The sequence below is a fragment of the Acomys russatus genome, chromosome 12 (genome assembly GCF_903995435.1).
Source record: "Acomys russatus chromosome 12, mAcoRus1.1, whole genome shotgun sequence".
NCBI classification, from domain to species: Eukaryota; Metazoa; Chordata; class Mammalia; order Rodentia; family Muridae; genus Acomys; species Acomys russatus.
In genome coordinates this window covers 33,723,726-33,742,778 of record NC_067148.1, presented here as the reverse complement: position 1 = coordinate 33,742,778, position 19,053 = coordinate 33,723,726, and the positions used below count along the sequence as shown (strand labels likewise).

General features: G+C 38.3%; 1 pseudogene; it reads right to left on the bottom strand.

Annotated features, from left to right (window-relative positions):
- Window positions 1-14,100: 14,100 nt before the first annotated feature.
- The window catches only part of LOC127196719 (proteasome activator complex subunit 2-like), a 120,344-nt pseudogene continuing 115,391 nt past the window's right edge, over window positions 14,101-19,053 (bottom strand).

Below are 19,053 nucleotides of genomic sequence, written 5' to 3'. Positions count from 1 at the left end.
TGATGACTCTTCACTTCACGTCACAATGTCAGCCTTTTATTCTGCGTTGGCCTCGTCGTTGCCTGATGTGGTCCAAGAAAGGAGGGCTAGTTGAGTATGACTTGGACACAATAAATGCTCTCTTACGGAAGGCCAGTTCACTGCTTGCAAGTTGTTTCTCAACACTATGCTCCCTTAAGTAATAAAAATACAACTGTAGAAAAGGCTGACACAGTAACCAAAGAGGAAATATTTCCTGGTCTTGATATAGACTTATGCATAGAATTTGAGTCACGCTTTGCTAAAGCAGCCGCTGGGTGTCCGTTGCTTCCAGGGACACACATCCTGTTTTAGTAACTTTACTCATCACCACAGTGAAGCATAGCCTGGTAGCATCTCAAGGTTTACATTGGCTCCCAGCTCAAGAAGTTTCAGCCCATGGTTATTTGCTCTTATGTAGCCATTAAATAGAACAAGGTAACGCCAGGGCACTTGAGAGGAAGAAGCACAGCTCACTAAGTGGGTCGGGCTAGGAAGCAGAATGAAAGAGGGAATCATGTCGGAGCCAAGGCAAGGTACAGCCCAAAAGGGTATAGTAGCAGTAGCCATCTTTTCCAATTTGATCCTATGCCCTATCTTTTACCGCCTTCCAATAGCACCATGAGTTGGAAAGATAGATCACCACATAAGCCTTACGCTTTTTGTTCTGTCTTAAGAACAGATAAATAGCAATGGGATAAGTTATTTCTTCATGGTTTGTGCAATCCAAAAATAAACATTATTTTCCCCAAGAGAAATATTATCTAAGTTATGATGCTAATTAAAGCACACTAGAGTCGTTTGAAAGAGTAGCCATTTCACTATTAAAGTAGTTAGCTTGCTGAGGATCAGCTTTCTTCTAGAAATTCTAACTCCAACAGAAGAGAAGGCCTCCAGAAGAGAGTTAGAAGTTTTTTGTGTTCTCTGTGTGACTAGGATTTTGCATTTCACTTAATTTTCACCAAAGCCTTTACAATAGTCTTAGATACAACCTTCTAATGAGACACTGAAATCAAGGATGATTAGTACCTTCTCAGTGTCTTATAGGTTTAGGTCTCTATCTTGAATCAGAGGCTGGTGCTATTAAATAAAGAAAATCTTCCTCCATGCAGAGAGGCACAATTCTGATCTCATAAAGATAATTAATAAGCAAATAAAAGCCTAGGTTACTGGAGTGATGCCAAGTGTGTCATGTGTAAACCTGTGTCCTGCGTTGAGACTAACACCTGGCTTTCTTTTCTTGAGTTTGTACAATTAGGACATGACACGCTAAGGCTCATTTACAACACGAACCTGGAAAACTGGTTCTGTTCTTTAGAAAGCACCTTTTTCTCTAACATGTTTTTGATGTCACAGTGTGTACTCAAACATAGTTCCTTGTTCAAAGGTGTTCTACTGCATGACACAGAGCTCATGGGAAATGGAAAGTTCTCTGCTCCTGTTACCAACCAACAGTTTAATGTGTCTGTGTGTCTGTTTAAAGGCTCAGTTTGAGTCCACCCTGTTTAATTAAGAGTTTTCTCCCAATGTTTGCAATTACAGGTTTGTATACACCAGAAGGTCAGCATGGATGCATATAATATACACATGCAGTTAGCAAAGTATTTAATGCATGTATGATGAAGGAGGTGTCTGTCTGCATTTCAATTCAGGAAGCCATCTTTGTTTTTGAAACTTATCACTGAATCATGTATTATTGGATCCAATATAGAAAACTACACTGGTTAAAGTCTTGTGTAATTGTTAGTAAGATCTATGGCTTTTCACATGTCTCTTTCAATACAACCTGTATCAACACCAATAATGGTAATTTAAGTGAAATTATTTTATTTTAACTTTAGATACCCTGCATTTTATTTTAGAGACTTCTGTGTAGCTATACTTGCTTCACAGATAGTTTGACCCAATAGTTACCCTATTACCTTGAGAGCAGAGCATATCTGTGTTGTACTAGTGGCATCTATTTGTTCTCAAATGTTTCTTATACCATTTTTCAGAAGAAAGAAAAAAGAAAGAAAGGCAGGGGGGAAAGCCTGTCCTGTAGAGAGACCTGTAGGGCATTTCTTAATTAGTGATTGACAGGGGAAGGTCCAGAACATTTTAAGTGGTGCCTAGCCTGGGTTGATGGTCCTGGGTTCCTTGAGATATCAGTCTGAGCAAAGCCATAATGAGCAAGCCAGTAAGTACACACTTCTCTGTAGCCTTTACATCAGTGTAGATTCCTATCTGGTTTGAAATCTTGTTTTGACTTCTCTCAGTGGCCAGTGTCTTGGGATATATAAACCAAATAAACCCTTTGTCCTGAAAAATAAATAAATAAAATAAAATTCACTAGTCTCTACATTTGCTCGTATTCTCTTTATTGCTAGTCTTTGTAAAATTTATAAAGCACTGTATTACCAAGGACATAAGCTAGTTATATAAGACAAAGTATATTTTATTTTTTTTAATTTCTTCTTCAAGATATTTTTAGTCTCTGTCTCTCTGTCTCTGTCTCTGTCTGTCTGTCTGTCTCTCTCTCTTTCTCTCTCTCTCTCTGTGTTCATGTGTGCACATGCACATATGTGCTCCTTTCTGTATGCGTGCATAAATGCTAGCATTTGGCTCCCATGTAACTTCTTCTATCATTTCCAGTTTTACTTTATTTTTTAAATTTGTTTTTCATTGAAGTGAGAGCTTACAGTTTGCATATGCTTAACTGGCCACTGAGTGAGGCACCGAGGATTCTTCTGTCATCTTCCTTTAGTGCTGGGTTTATAGGGGCAACCCACCACACTGGCTTTTATACAAGCGCTGGGGATCTGCACACAGGTCCATATGCAGGCAGTTTACCCACTGACCTGTCATGCTAGCCTGCTTTTCAAAATATTAAGCTAATCATTGTTCAGTGTCTAGTGTTAAATCACATTTTTACTAGTTATGTAAGCATGCTGTTTATATTTCCCAATATATATCAAAACATATCGACTTTAAATTATCAATAATTAAGTTTTAGGATATTCTTTATTATTGCACTTGAGTAAACTCTGTGATATACTCTTCTTCCATCTGCTCAAACAACACAGGCAGCTCTAGTTGGGCACAGAGTCAACAGAGGTTTGAAACTGCAAGAAATAGTTTTGGACAGACTTGATGGCATCCACTTTCCTTTGACATTGCAGAGATCACAGAAGGCTCCTGTATTTTAACAGGTTGCAACATATTATGCTTAGGGACACTGAGTAGCCTGTTGTGGCCTGGCATTAAAACAAATTCACTGATGTTCTTCTGTGGGACTACAGGCTGGCCTTTTGTTTATTGTTGTTATATTTTATTTGTATAGATATCCCGCCATGCTCTGTGCTATAAATAGTGGTGTTTTTATTGTGAGTGCAGTACACTTAATAAAGCTGCAGTTTTCCTGGCAATTAATTGTGCTGACAATCAATGCAAGGCTGCAGGCAGTGTGTTTATGTGCTGAGCTTTTGATGAGAGAAGCCCCAAGAAGTCAGGCAGTCAGAATTAAATACTCTGTTCAGACATAAAGCCACACTCTGTTCTTGGCTTGACCAAGTAACAGTTGATTATAGGCTGAGCCCAGGCCAGATTTTGCTTGTAAGGTAGAGAATATTTGGTCAGCTTTGAGCAATAAGGTGAGACATTTATTTAAAATAAAGTAGCATGATAAAATTACCCTTGTCAGCTGTTTCTCAGGGTACAGTGAAGTTTTGATAAAAATATGCCCTTCCTTTGAAGTGGTCTGGCAGATTCTGAAGTCTTTTCCTTCTGACCAGATGTTATAGGACAATTTATTGTTGTTGTTGTTATTATTATTATTATTATTATTATTATTATTATTATTATTATTATTATTATTATTACTATTGGTAGATACAATTTCCTTGGACTAATGGTGTATGGTGTATGTTTTCTTCCATGCTAAATAAACAGTACCCTGCTATAATCTCTACCTTCTGCTTTTACATCTTGGCTCAGTGGATATTTCGTCTTTGTACAGTAACCCTGGCAATGGTATATCAAAAGCTTTCATAACTGGAATGGGAACAGACTTAGGAAGGAAATAACTTGCTGTAACTCTTCTTTGCTACAGTTGGGGTATAGTTTCAAGTCTGCTTATAGAAATGTAATTATAAGTAGTCATTTTCAGGAGCCCAGATTAACCAGAAGTATTTTTTGTGCCTTCATCAGTATATCATTTGGACAGTAGTTAGTACAACTCAATTCTTGCTTCCTAACACCTTAAAATAAATAAATGACTGCTCATTTTAAGTTATACACGACTCCCATATGTTTTATAGTCAAATGTGAATCAAATGAGTCACTTATGGCATATAAATCCTTATTTTAGTAATAGAAACAAGGCTGGGGTTTTTAACCATTCTCTTTTCAGTTAGAGCTCTTAAGTATTCCCATGCACGTCATCTCACATGTATATGAAGTTATTTATACCCAAGTATCATACTGAGAACAAACTGAGTTCAGAATAGGCACCAAGCAAATATACTGATGAGTGACACCACCTGACTCAACGAGTGGATATTAATTGTATAATAAAACCCTCTTATAAATGTTGTTTTATATCCTTATCTTGGTAGACTTTGTAGTGGAAATTAAAAATAATCCATATGTGATGTCCTTCTGGTTTACAGAATGTGATTTCCAACCATCCAATATAATATTAGCATTAAATTTGTGAGTTTTCTGAACGCACGGGATCATAGAGAAAACCCCGAGCTCAGAGTATAGGGAGGGCCAATACCTACAGAGTAGGCATTTCCATCTCAGGGAAGAGATGTGGGCTAGCATGACAGCTGAAGGTACAAGCATTTTTCATAACCTCTAGCAAATCTTTTCTTACAGAACCCAATCATAGGTGTTCTCCCCCATCTCTCTCTCTCTCTCTCTCTCTCTCTCTCTCTCTCTCTCTCTCTCTCTCTCTCTCTCACACACACACACACACACACACACACACACACACCTGGTGGAGGCACATTTTAAGAGGAACACAGTCCACTGCCAGCCAGCAACCTTTCATCTTTGTCTCTAAAGCACTAATTTCTGCAACTGTAAGAAGGACACAGATAGAAAAACACTTCCAGGTGAAACTCCTCTACTAGGCCAAAAAGGAAAGCTACACGGACAAGAGTAGACCTTCAACAGCCACAGGGCAAAGTGCCTGCTTGAAGTGTTAACAACTGAACAGAACTTCCATACCCTGCTTTCCATAACTAGGCTAATACATATCAAACAATAAGTAACTCTATCAAACAATCTCTTGTTAAGTGTTAAGGGCATATTCCAGCTCACCACGCTACAGGTTTTGACAGAGCTAATGAATTAAAAACAGAGGAATAAAAGCACAGACGTACACAGAACACCCTTTTAGTAAAGTATACTTCAGTAGGGCCACTACCCTACATGCAAGGCAATGCTAAGGTGTGTGTGTGTGTGTGTGTGTGTGTGTGTGTGTGTGTGTGTGTGTGTGTGTGAAAAGTGAGATACACTGTGAACAAACCCAAGCATGGCAGACTTCCAACCTTCATACCTCCTACTTAGATTGATTCCAACTCCTAACATATGGACTTATTTAAAATAATGGTAAGCCGCTTTCCCTTTAAAATAAAAGGAAAAATCCTGGCTATGCTTGTTATTCTATACAGATGTCTAATAATCAAGACATAGACCAGGAGAATAACAACACAACACAATATAAATGACAAGGGCACCATGATGACTAGATTCAGATATCAAGGGTTGTTGGTTTGATGTATTTTGATGCTAATTAATAAAAGGCTTTCACACGTGGGCAGGGCAAATGAGATAGGCTTGGCTAAGGTTCCTGGGCTGTGGGAGACAGAGAGAGTCTTGGGAAGAAGAGTCCAGAAGAAAAGAGAAGAGAGAAAGGCCACCATAGGTTAGATGGAGAAGAAACACATGGCCAGCGTGGATGAAGGATTTGGCCCAGATGAAGAACATTAGCAGGTGTATGGAATTATGAATGGGTAGTAGCATGATAGAAATTATTAGAAGCAGATGTCATGGGATCGGGGCAGGTATCCATACCTGCTCCACTATGGGGACTAGTTTAGAGGATTAATATTCCCCCTGCCCCAGAACAACTAAACCTATTTTAAAATATAACACATATCTGTGTCTTGATTGGTTGGCAGAAGGCTCCTGGATCTTTTTTTGACTTTGTTTTTATGGTTATGAATTTGTTTACAATAGGCTTAGTCATACTCACACTTCTCTCCATCCTCTCCAAAAAAAGTTCAGGAAAAAAAGACAGAGAGCTGAGAGATGTAAGGTTATGTTATTGACAACAAAATGAGAGAGAGAGAGAGAGAGAGAGAGAGACCCAAGGAGAAGAGTGAAGAAAGAAGGTTGCACCATCATGAGTTAGATAGAAGAAAAACAGGTGATACTCAACGTGGGACAATTATTAGACAATACTGATAATTTAACAACAAACAGTAGTGATATTGACAAGGAATATAAGATAATGGAATTACTGTGAGTAATGTGATAAAGCCCATTGTGGTGAAAAGGAACAAAAAAGACCTGAAGAAAAGGAAGGACAAGAAAAGAATGGGAAGGAGCCACAGGTGGAGGAGTGGGGAGGGAAAGAGGAGGGAGAGAAGGAGAGGAGAGGGAGAAAGAGGAAGAGGAGAGGGAGGACAGAGAGAAATGGCAGACATAGAGCCATGTTCATGATCTTATCAATAGGTTTAAAACAGCTAAAGAAAGAAGAAGAGAAATCAATAGACATGACGTGAACTGAAAGGAAGAAAGTGAAGAGTGGGAGCCAGCAACTGAGCATCCAGGAGCTTCAGAGCATCGATATATGGAATTTTGATACAGCAAATGTAGACCATATGTAAATACAACTCTAGAGTGTCATAAGAGAATGTATTGGAGGAAATATTGAACCACTGGTTAAGACTTCCCCCGAAAATTTAGGACAAAGTGCAGACCATATGCAAGAAGAAGAAAAAAATGAGGCTGGAGAGAGGTTTCAGCTAGCATGAGCATGTATTCCTCTTGTAAGCCCAGTGCCAGGAGCATCCAACACCTCTGGCCTCCGCAGGCACCTGCACTCATATGCAAATATTTCATACACAGATGTGCATGAATAGACATAATTCAAAATAATAAGAAAATAAATATTTGCTTTAAAAGAACACCAAAATATGGCTACTGTAAAAAATAAAAGTACAGCTTAGCTTCCAAGTCATGGTGCTGCCTGAGAAGGTCATGAGGTAATGTGGCTTTGCTGGAGGAAAGACATCACTGGTGATAGGCTTTGAAGTTCCTAACCTCATCCTACTTCTGGTTTGCTGTCTGCTTCTTGCATGTGGGTGTAGATGTGATCTCTTAGCTTCATTTTCTAGATGGCTCCAGCAATGCCACCCAGACCATTATATACACTCCCTCTGGAACCATTAGTCAACACTCATCCTTTTGTATAAGAAAGTTAAAAACCATTAGAAGGTCAATTAAAAATGATCATTCCTGGAAACAATGCAGGAGATAATGTCCAACGTTACAGGAGAATAAAGACAGAACAGAAGTGTGAATACACAACACACAGAATAATGGTACTACATCTTTAAAGCGCCATAATAGGGCCTGGAGAGAAGGCATTTGTCTTCTGCTTTTCCAGAGAACCCAAGTATGGTTTCCAACATTTAGATTGGTCTGCTCACAATAGCCTGTATCTCCAGTTCTAGTGGATCTGATGGACATCTCTGACCTCCATAGACACCTGCACACACATGCAAATGAACCCCAATGCATACTTTAAAATATTTTCAAAAATAAAGTGCTATACCAAAACCAAATGTCAATGTGGTGTTGTGTACCCCTCAATATAAATTAGATCAGTTTGGTGTCAGCAGGTATACTTGACTGGAGAAGTCAAAGGAAGTTCTTTATAACATGAAACAAATTACCAGGAGGAAGTTCAGATAGATTCAAAGAAACTGAGAGTACTCAAGGGAGGATGAATATAGAAAACAAACTTTTCTTTTTCTAATTGCTCAATATAGTAATTTAATAGCTAAATAAAATATCACATAAGCATATTATATGATTATAACATATAAAAGTCAGTGCTATGACAATAACACAGTGTTGGGAGGGAAAATTTGAAAATGTAAGATTGTAAGACCCATGCACCACACAAAACCCAATAAAATTTTATTTTCAGGGAGAATTTGATTTGTTAAAATGGACAATTATATTTCTCATCTCTTAGTTTTTAAAAACAAATAGAAACAACAAGTCAATGGAGGAGATACAGAAATGATCAACTAACGCCAGGCAAAGCAGGCTAGTGTGAAGTCTTGAAATAAAGATCAGATGGCAGTGAGAGAGAAGAGATAACAAAGCAATAGACTTAAATCTTGTCATTAATCAAAGCTCAAGTTATAAGTTACAGTATGGAGATCTCAACCTGATAAGAGATTACTAAGAGTGTGTCAGTGTGTCATTATATGCTGGCCTTTAGTGACATAACTGACCTTTCTCCACAAGATGCCAGGCTTTTCTTCAGTCTGTGGTTGTGCCCCTTGTCATCTCCAAGATGGATGTCTGTGTTTATACTGGCACATGTCCCACAAGGAACAAACCAGCCACCGATGTGGCTTTTGTGCAGTGCTGAATCATTTGTCCAAGAGCATGAAGTCAGCTACATAGTCTGATGTAATCCTTTGATACATTTGCAATCGTGGGAGTTTCCCCCATTGGCAAGTACTCTGTGTAGATTCCTAGTCATATATGCTCAAGATCAACAGCAGCGGTTCACCGGGCAGGTCCTACAAGTTTGTCCCCTCACATCATCTCTCTCTCTCTATGTGGCTTCTTCTCTGGTTGACTTTGATCTGTACGCTGGCCTAATAATAAGCTTTATATATGAGTTTAATAGCTTTTGGAGAGTTAGCTCTGTGAGTCTGTCTAGTGAACCACCTGAGGGTGGTTTAAGGGAGACCTTGAACTTGAAATTGGTGTCAAAAGTAAGAGTAGTCCCATGAACACTGTCTTCAAACCACATGGATGTGCTAAACCTGGGGAGCTCTCTATACCTCACTTTGAATGTAGAAACACAGAAGACTGGGGATGTGTAAAATGATATTCAAGCAAACAGTTCCTAAAAGGAATTTGGAGTAGATAGATATTAACCTTACTTCGCATAAGGATGATTATCAGGATTACAGAGTCAATCCCTCAAGAACGTACAACAGTCCTTAGTGTGAGGACCTAATAACAGAGTGGCTATGTTTGTTAAGCAATACCTCAGAGAAGTAAAGTGAGAAATGAAAAACCTACAAACTTACTCAAGGGCTTAAATACTTAAATACTGTAAGTAAATTATAGAGCAAGGAGGGAGTCTGTAAGAGGATAAGATGACCTGAATAACATTTCTGAGCATAGGGACATGACTGAACTTTGAAAAAGACCAGAATAGATTTTCAACCGAACATGGAAAACTCACCACAGGGGACAGACATTATTATGGCAACAAAATAGCATTTAACAAATCAAAACATTTACCTTTGTCCATTACTATACTGAAAGAAACTTACACACTGTTACTAATAGTCCCTGAGTAAATTACGGTTTAGCAATTATATCTACATAGAAAAGAATGAGTCCCATTATAGTAGACATAAGATGTGAGAAATTTTGATTCTTGACACAAAATGAGAGAATCTTCATGGTCTCCAGGTCATTCAAGAAATCACAGAAGCAGAGAAAAATAATGTGGTAGGTGGTGTAGCCATCAATGTAGAATTTATGATGACTGTTATTAGATGTACTTGATGTTTATTGCAACATACATAGTTAGCTCATTGGAAGAATCAGTCTTTCTTGGCCCATTCCTCCTAAACATGCTGATGTGTTTAATAGCCACAAAAGCAACAGTGAAACTATTAAAATCCTAAAATTATATCTAAAAGTGACCTCAGCAAGACTTATCTGATCTCTCTAGGGTTATTTAAAGCAAATTTGTAATTTATGAAGTACATCTACATTTCAGAAAGGAAATTATTTACTTAAGATACTAAATCATGTTAGGGACAATGGTGTATCACAAACTAAGTACTGGAAGATCTTGGCTAGATAAATTTGCATCATCCACATAGTGACCTGAAACAGGTTCCACTGTGGCCAAAGGAACCTTAGAAATCTCAGTTGAATGACTGCAAATTGGGAGGGTGTGTAATCTCTCTTGTAGTTAAAAAAAAAGATAAAATAATATGTGCTAATAATCACTAAAATTTAGTGTTTTTAATAGTGAGTATTTTACGACAATTTGTTTAAGTCTTTGTATAAGATAATGTAAAAAAATTCAGATAGAAAATTCCTAGAAAGTGTTAAGCTATCAAGCAGCTTAGGACACACTTTTCTTTAAATTTTGTAAATCTGTTTATTGAAAACCTTGAAGTCTTAAATAATTTTCATATTAATAAAGAGATCCTGGAGCATTGCAAAAAAAAAATGGCAAATTCTTGTACTTGTTAAAAAGTTGCATTCTAGAAAGAATGTAGAACAGAGTGAATCTAAGAAGAAATTATCAATAATAAAATTTTATATCCTACATAACATTTTGGCAAAGACAATATCCAATAATTACTTGAGGAATTCAGTAGAAAGTTATAACATTCAAGATTATTATAAAAATAAAAGGCATGCAGGAGAAAGTTGAATAAGATGTGGAACCGTTATGTATGAAGACAACTCATTTTTTCCCTCTGAGACATCAAGCAGATGAACAAATGAAAGATGTACCATATTGTAAGGCTACAGCAGAAAAACAGATAATTACTCACTCTTTTCTCAATAATATATTCAAGTGATATGATTTTAACTAAAAACCTGGTAAGATATTGGAGTTTAATAAATATCATGAACCACAAATTCCATCTGTAAGTGTGAGCAAGAATAAATACCAAAGGAAGTCAAGCATACAGAGAGTAATTGTGTTTGGGAGGAGTTCAAAGAACCTTGGAGAATAAAGACAATGTGAGAAAATACAGACCATGGAAACAGAAAATTTCAAGAAGGACATTAATTATATGTTGTAAGTATTTATAATCTGATAGTCCCATTATTGCAAATAATGAGGACAAATAATATTTGCAATGCTAAATCATGCTAAAATAATTAGCTAACTTTTGGAAAATATTTTAAACAGTATTCTAACCTCACTTTTTATTACAAAATTAATTCTCAGTGCTTTTATATTACAAGTTCTAAAAATAGTATAATATTCAGTTTATCTTAGAAAGAGCTAGTGGTTAATTTATTAAAATCTGTGAAGCCACATTCTAAAGCAAAAGGAAGTGATGAAATAGAATGAAGAAAAAATAGTGTGTACAAATATCTCAAAACAATATTAAAAGTAAAAAATAATAAAGAGAAAATGTAACACATGATAAGGATACTGATTCTTACAAGTCAAAACAGTACTTTCATAGTTTAATGCTTGTCTTAGTAAAGACGTCAGTAGCAGTCCTCTTGATAAACCAATCAATGCTATTTAATGGATGGATGGTCGTGGGAGATTTTTAGCAGTATATTCCCAGTTGATATAAGAATGACAAACATCTAAGATCCTGAAAATCTTTACATTTATATATTTATACATGTGCATAATTTCCTATTCTATAAATAAATAGATATTTAACTTAGAGACTTCCTAGATTAAACCTGGAGAAACCAGGATGTCATGCTTTACCCGTGTCTTTCTAATACCAAGGTCCTTACCAGTGCTAGTGATGCCTGGCATTGGATACAGACACTGAAGACTAAACACTCCAATGGAAGTGAGGAAAACATGACGAGAAAATCAACAACTAAGAAAAGGTTAGATGTATTTGCCGATAATGAGTAGCACTGCTGAGTATTCCTTATGTATTACAGAATATATTAAGATTTTTCATTACCCCAGGCCATCCTGACTAGTACTGAATGCTATAAATGTTATCATTTCAACTTTAATGAAACCCTGAAGAGGCTTGGACTAATGGAAGTTAGTCACTAGTGGCAAGCCTGTGAAGGAGGGACTGTAGGGCCAGCCCCTTTCTGTTCCTTTAGTATTCTGGGTATGTGGTGACCATCCTCCTGTGCCACATTCTGTCACCATGATGTATTTCCTGGCCACAACAGCACAGCCAATCAACAACGTACTGATGTCTCTGAATTTGTAAGATGAAATAAATCCCCCATTTCCATCTTTCCAGCTCATGTATTTTTTTATGTTAATGAAAAATGATGAGCATTAACTTGAGGAGAGTGGGGAGAGGCATGTGGCTTTGTCATCATTCAGTCCTGGGTCTGTGGTCTGGCCGACACTATTCTGTGATTCTATACCACTCATTCAAACTCACTAACATGTAGGTTTCACATATTTTTTGCTCTCTACTGTTTCTTCTGCAGACCATGGCTTCTGACTCTAGTAAGCCTGGAGTTATACGGATGGGGTGTTCACAGTCAGCTAATAGGTCACTTGGAGGTTTTTATAAATTCTCTCCTTTACTTCAACCCTAAAGCCACATATTTCCATCTGGAACATTCAAGAGAAAAATGTTAAGACTGAACTATCTGGATAGGAGATCTAGAGGGCATGCCAATTTGGATCTTGATTGTCTCCATAGGCCTTGGTGCTGAAGACTTAGTTGCTAGCCTGTGGTGCTGCCAGAAGGTGGTGAAACCTTTAAGGGGTGTGGACTAGAGGAAAGAAGTAGTCATTAGTGGAATGACTGCGAAGGAGATATGGAGATGTGGAGGCCTGGCCCGTTTCTGTTTCTTTTTAACTTTCTGGCTACTATTATCTATGAACATCCTTCTCTGCTGCATTCTTTCACAATGACGTAAGATAAAGAATCTGGCAGCAGGAGTAGACAGAGAAGAGTTTGCACATCCCATTTGCAAGTAAGAGAAGGCAGACTTGGATAGTATGAACCTTAGAATGCAATTATTGCCCAAGAGAGTTTTAGCCAAGCCAATGTGGGCATTCTCCAGCCAAAGATGCTTGTTACATGAACTCATATCTTCTGAGGGTTCTGGGTTCTCTACCCTGTCATGCTCAGTCACTGATGGAGAGTAGTTGCTCTCACAAGTCAAGGAAAAAGCTCAATCATCTAGCTACATCCTATCCAGTCAAAAGTGGGACATAATGCACCCATGCTGCCTAGTTGCCTCCTATGCTCAGTTATATTTCTTCACTTTTGTATCATGAACAGGGAAGCATAGGGAATGGTGCTGCCCAAAGTAGTCTGGAACTTTGTTCATCAGTTAGCAATCAACATAATCTCCTATAGACTTTCCCATGAGCCAAACTAATGCAGATAGTCCCTCTCTGAGATTCTCTTCCTGGATGATTCTAGGTTGAGTCGAGTTGGCAGTCACAGCAGCAGACTGGGAAAGGTCTGACAGAAATGGGGAAGGAGTCAAAGTTGAAACATTTAAGACTTAATCAGCTGTACTCTCTAGTTTCCCCTGAAGGGAACTCTGAATGGTCCTCTTTACTCCCCTTGACTGAAAGAGAGCCAACAAATCAAACAAACAAACCAGCAAAAAAACAAAAACAAAAAACACACAAAACCCACACACAATCAAAACATCCCTTGCACATGGACCATTAACCCTACACAGAAAGGTGGGACAGTTTAAGAACAAGTCACATTATGAAAAGTACTTTTCATTTGGAAGTTTTATTTCCCCCATCATTGTAAAGACTGTGTCTTGAAGTATACTTGGCCATCAAAAGTACCAACATTCTCATGCAGGACACATAGAAAAGGTTTGTAATCCTGATGGGGAGAAGGCATCTTCATAAATAACTATTTTCATTGTGAAAATTATGTTATTGTCAAATTTTATTTCAAGTATAAATATTTAGAATAAAATTGTATTCCTCATCTGTCTGTGAAGAGTGTATGCACCTGTGTGCATGTATTTGCAGGGGTGTGCACACCACTTCAAAGGTCAATGTTGGTTGTCTTTCTCTATGGCTCTCTATTGTTTTTAACCTTTTTCTAAAGAATGTCATTTATTTTTCATCTAATCCTTAGCTCATTACATAGGTAATTTTTCTTCACTCTTTGGGTTGATAATTTTCTCTAGGTTGTTGATGATGATATGATGATAATAAAGCTGAGCAGAGCAGGCCCTCAGGTTCAGCATCACGGCCCTGAGCTCCTATAGCCGGCTTCATCTCACTCATGCACCAAGGCAGGGCAATCCATTACATGGGTCTCCTTGGAAGCCTTGGCCACAGCATCCCTCTTGGAAATCATTGTCTGGAAAGCTTCTACTTCGGTCTTGACAGTGTTCACTCGCTCCAACACCTTCTCCTTAATTACCACCCCAAAATCACTTCCATCCTCAATCTTGGGGACCAGGTGCTGGATCCACATGATTACCAGAATGTGCTTCTCTTTGAGAGTTCAGACTTCTGGCTTGACCGGTGCAAGCGAGGCCAGAAGCCTCTCATTCCCAGGGAGAAAGCCATATTTAGAGACTTCTCTCCTCTCCTGCTTGTCTGTTTCCAACTCATCATCCTTGGGTGGAGGATCTGGGATGGGGATGTCCAGAGGAACCAAGAGGAAGGAGAGGGCAGCCGTAATGAGAGGATTCTCCTGCAAGAGCTGACTTAGGTATAGGATTTTTCATGGCAAGAATATGCAGAGGAAATCATTAGCCTCCTGAAAAAGATTTTGTGTGAAGACATCCACCTGTTTACGAGCTTCTCTACTAAAATGAACCCCACCAGGCTTGGCCAGGCTTCTCAGTTGCTAGCTCTTGAGTCGCAGGGCTCTTGTTTTTAACTTTTTATTGTTTGAGAATTCTATACTTGCAAACAATGTGTTTTGATCAACTCCATCCCATGTTATATTTTTTTCAAACAGGATCTTCTGCTGAGCCTATGGGGAAGTCACTGACGTCCTCCTGTCTCCAAGCTTTTTAACACTTGGATTATGGATGCTCACTGTGCCCAGCTTTCTATGTGAGTGCCTCAGATTAGAACTCAGGTCCTTGTGTTTATACAGCAAGCACTCACTTGCTAAGACAACTCTCTGCATGACCTTTTATTCTTTTATGCAGATCTTACCCACTTTAAAGATATTTTAATAATACACTATCTGAGAATCTTCTTAAATTTTTCACTTTTTATAGACAATGGTCATCTTCCCAGAATACCAAAAATCATGTTTGTTGGTGGTTTTTTTTTTATTGTTTAAAATAAATCTTTATGTTATTTTAATTATTGCCAGATAAACTCCCTATATTACAGTTTAAAAAATAGGTGAAGGCTCAAGATATGATATATATTGGTTGCTATTTACATTTGTATTTCTTTATTTTGATGAGGTCAAGAGTGTTTGAGCAGGTGCAAGCTGACACTAATCTACAGAGCCAGAGGTAATGGGATTTTTATAGACTGAACAGCCTTAGAAACTTTACTCACTCCAACCTTGATGAACTGTCATAATAATTGATTGTATTAACGGAAGTAAATAGCCAAATTTGCCTTGCCATCACAATGACCCTGTTCCATCTGACATGAATGAGGAATAAGGTTACCTCACACTGCCCCGGTCAGGTCAAGGCTCAGGAAAAGCCTTGGCTTGTGCTTTTAATTTAATCGTGCAGACAAGAGGAGGAATCGGCATTGTCAGTGGCTTTCTCTTTGGCGTGGGTACCAATAACCTTGCTTCACTTCCTCGTATCTCCTGGAGAAGGCTGTTGGCAGCACACTGCTTACTTTCAGTTACGGAAGTTACACAGTTTAAGGAGGGAACAGTAATTACAAGCCATTAAACTCAGAAGGCCAGTGGCGCAAATGATCGTTGTGAAGAGGACACAGCCTTCAAGTTCAGTAAAGGATGATTACTAGAGCATTTTAGTGGCACGCTGGTGAAGGAGAGAAAGAAATAGCTCTGGGAATGTGCTAAGGCAGCAAACGTCCAAAACACAGTTAGACACGGCAGTGGCTACATTGATTATGCCAGCAATGATTTAGTAGGGGTACCTCATACTTGCCATTACACAAAGTGCCATAATAGGTTTTAAAAAATACTCTGTGTTAAACCACAGAGGTGTCACTTGTGTTACTCCATGCTGGATGTGGGGAAAGCACCTAGCCCCTTGGAACTAGAATCCTAATCCCCTTGGCTCTAGACTCTGTGGCTGAAGAAATATCTGTTTTCCCCATTGCCAGACCAAGACCCTCTTTTGTTTAAAACAAATCTTAAAACCCACCCCTCCCAGAACCTTTCCTGATTAATTGCATCCAATTACTTGTATTCAGCATCTTCCCTCTGTAAATGCCGCATTAAATTATATTTCTGACATGTTCATTTGAAAGGAGCTTTAAAATATAAGTATATAATCTTACCTTTAAGCAGCATGGATCATAATATATGTTTTGATGATAAAGGCATAGCCACCTTTATTGCTAGATTATTAACTGTCACTAAGCTAAGACTTTTATTTCTTTTGTATACCCCAGGAGCATTTTTTCCTTCACCCAACAATAGTGAGGTGATAAATTCTTTGGCCACTAGGGGGCACTTAATTCTGATATAAAATGAGAAGAAAATAATCACAATATTCTATGCTTTGCTTTTCCCTTTTCTTTGAAAATTGCTACAACTTTTTTTTTTTTAATTCTTGCTGGCTCTGTTCTGTATATAAAGTATTTCACAGGAGGCAAAATAGATTAAAGGCTCACCTCACTCTCAAGCCAGATGCTGCTTGCTTCATGGAGAGTACCTGGCCTAGTATGGTAATACCTGCATATTTAACAGAGTCTAACAGCCTATGCAATGCTAACACATTGTGATCATCAAATGTGGCATTTTCTATTGTCTCCTACCCAGGCTTTTAGCCTCTTATAAATAGCTTTAAAAATAAAATAAAATAAAGGTCCCCAACTGGTGCTAAGAGACTTTCTTTGACAAGCTATCATACCTATAATTTTCTGTGTGTATAAGGCTGGATGTTTAGAATGTAGTAGAATTACACTTTTTTTTTTTTTTTTTAAGTCGAGGTGTAAGTTCTCCTTCGAGATCCATGGCTTTGCTGGCTCCAGGTAATTGACTGGGTTTTCAGTGTAGGGCGTGGCTTCCCCTTGTTGAGTGGGCCTTGTGACCAATCATAGAGCTGTTGGTTTCTACAAAGGTATGTATGCAACTATTTCATTTTTAGGGGTGTTGTGCCTTATTGGTGATTGTTTAATAAACAAGCAACATAACTGTCTAAACAAAACCTGAGCAAGGGTGATAGCATCGGATGTGCTAACCAGAAAGAGTGAATCTCACGGGGCTCCAACTCTGGACAAAGAACTACAGGCAACTAAAGAATGGTGAGAGGGGGAGAAGTTCCCCACAGAAGCACCCCCTCCAATTGGCTACGCAGTACAAGTAGCATTATTTGTACATTCCTTAATCCTAACCTAACCTTTAGTACTTTAGAATAAAACGTACTTCAGAATAAACCCTGACCTACTCCTCCGTTCTCCAACAATTACTTATCTGTTTTTGTTGTTGTTTGTTTGTTTGTTTTTTAAGCCAGGAGTGATGGCACACTCCTTTAATCCCAGCACTCCCGGAGGCAGAGGCAGGCAAGCAGGTCACTGTGAGTTCGAGGCCAGCTTGGTTTACAAAGCAAGTGCAGGACAGTCAGGGCTCTATTAAACAGAGATAAAAACCCTGTCTCGGAAACCCAAACATAAATCAACAAATTAAATAAGGAAATGTTTAAAATAATGTAAATATCAAATAACATTAGCTGGGTGGTGGTGGCGCACGCCTTTAGTCCCCGCACTCGGGAGGCAGAGGCAGGCAAATCTCTGTAAGTTCAAGGCCAGCCTGGTCTACAAAGTGAGTCTAGGACAGCCAAGGATACACAGAGAATCCCTGTCTTGAAAAACTAAAACCAAAATCAAAACCAAACCAAACCAAACCAACCAAACAAACAAAACAAAACAAACCAGTTACTTATCTGAATGTACAGATTTAGGTAGTGGATAGGGTTAAAAATCTTTAACTGTTCATGTGGTTAATACCCTATGTGTGTCCTATTGCTGTTATAATAAAAGACTGTAGACTTGGTGCCAGAGAGATGGCTCAGTAGTTTAGAGCACTGCTGCTCTTCCAGAGGGCCCCGGTTCAATCCCCAGTACCCACATGGCAGCTTAAAACTGTCTGAAACTCCAGTTCCATAGGATCTGATGCCTTCATGATAATGCACATGAAATAACATAAACTGAAAAATAAAGAGTCCAGATAGAAAAAAGGGGATCATTAAAAAAAAAAAAAAAAAAAAGACTGTAGATTGATGGCTTAAAACATAACAAAAAACTGACAATCTGATGAGGGGCGAATCCTCCCCAGTAGAACTAAGAACTTTTCCAGCCACTAGAGCTACATGTGGACATTCTTTGACTGATGACTCATTTCTTCAACTCCACAGAGTTGCGTCTTGCTTTAAATATCGCTTTGCTCTCTTCTGCTTTGTGTGGCCCAGTATCTCTTTATCGTCCTTTTGTAATGGAGCTGTACTTATCCTTCACAGCTACCCACACAACACAGGATAATTTCCTCATTTCCAGATCCTTAATACAAAGTCCACTTTCTGTCACCATAGTATGCTAAGATTTCCAGTCCTAGGATTTAAGATGTTGGGGATCATTATCCAGCCTGTCAATCTAAGCAAGGCTGCACGTTTGATGCCTTTAACTTGTAAATAAATACAGCTAATTCTGGACATCTGAGACATTATGACGATGGGATTGGCAGGTTTGCAGGCACCTGGTTGGGTTCTAGGTTCTTCTAAGCTGGGAAATTGAATTGACCTGAGACACATAGATGGTATCTAGCCAAGTGTTGGGGCTTTGAAAATAGAAAATAATTTAAGGAATGATCAGTTTATAAAACTAGAAACAGAACTGGAGCTTAATATATTTAAATGTAGACACAAGCGTGAGGGTTAAGAAAAAGAGAGACATCTGAAAAGAAATACAAG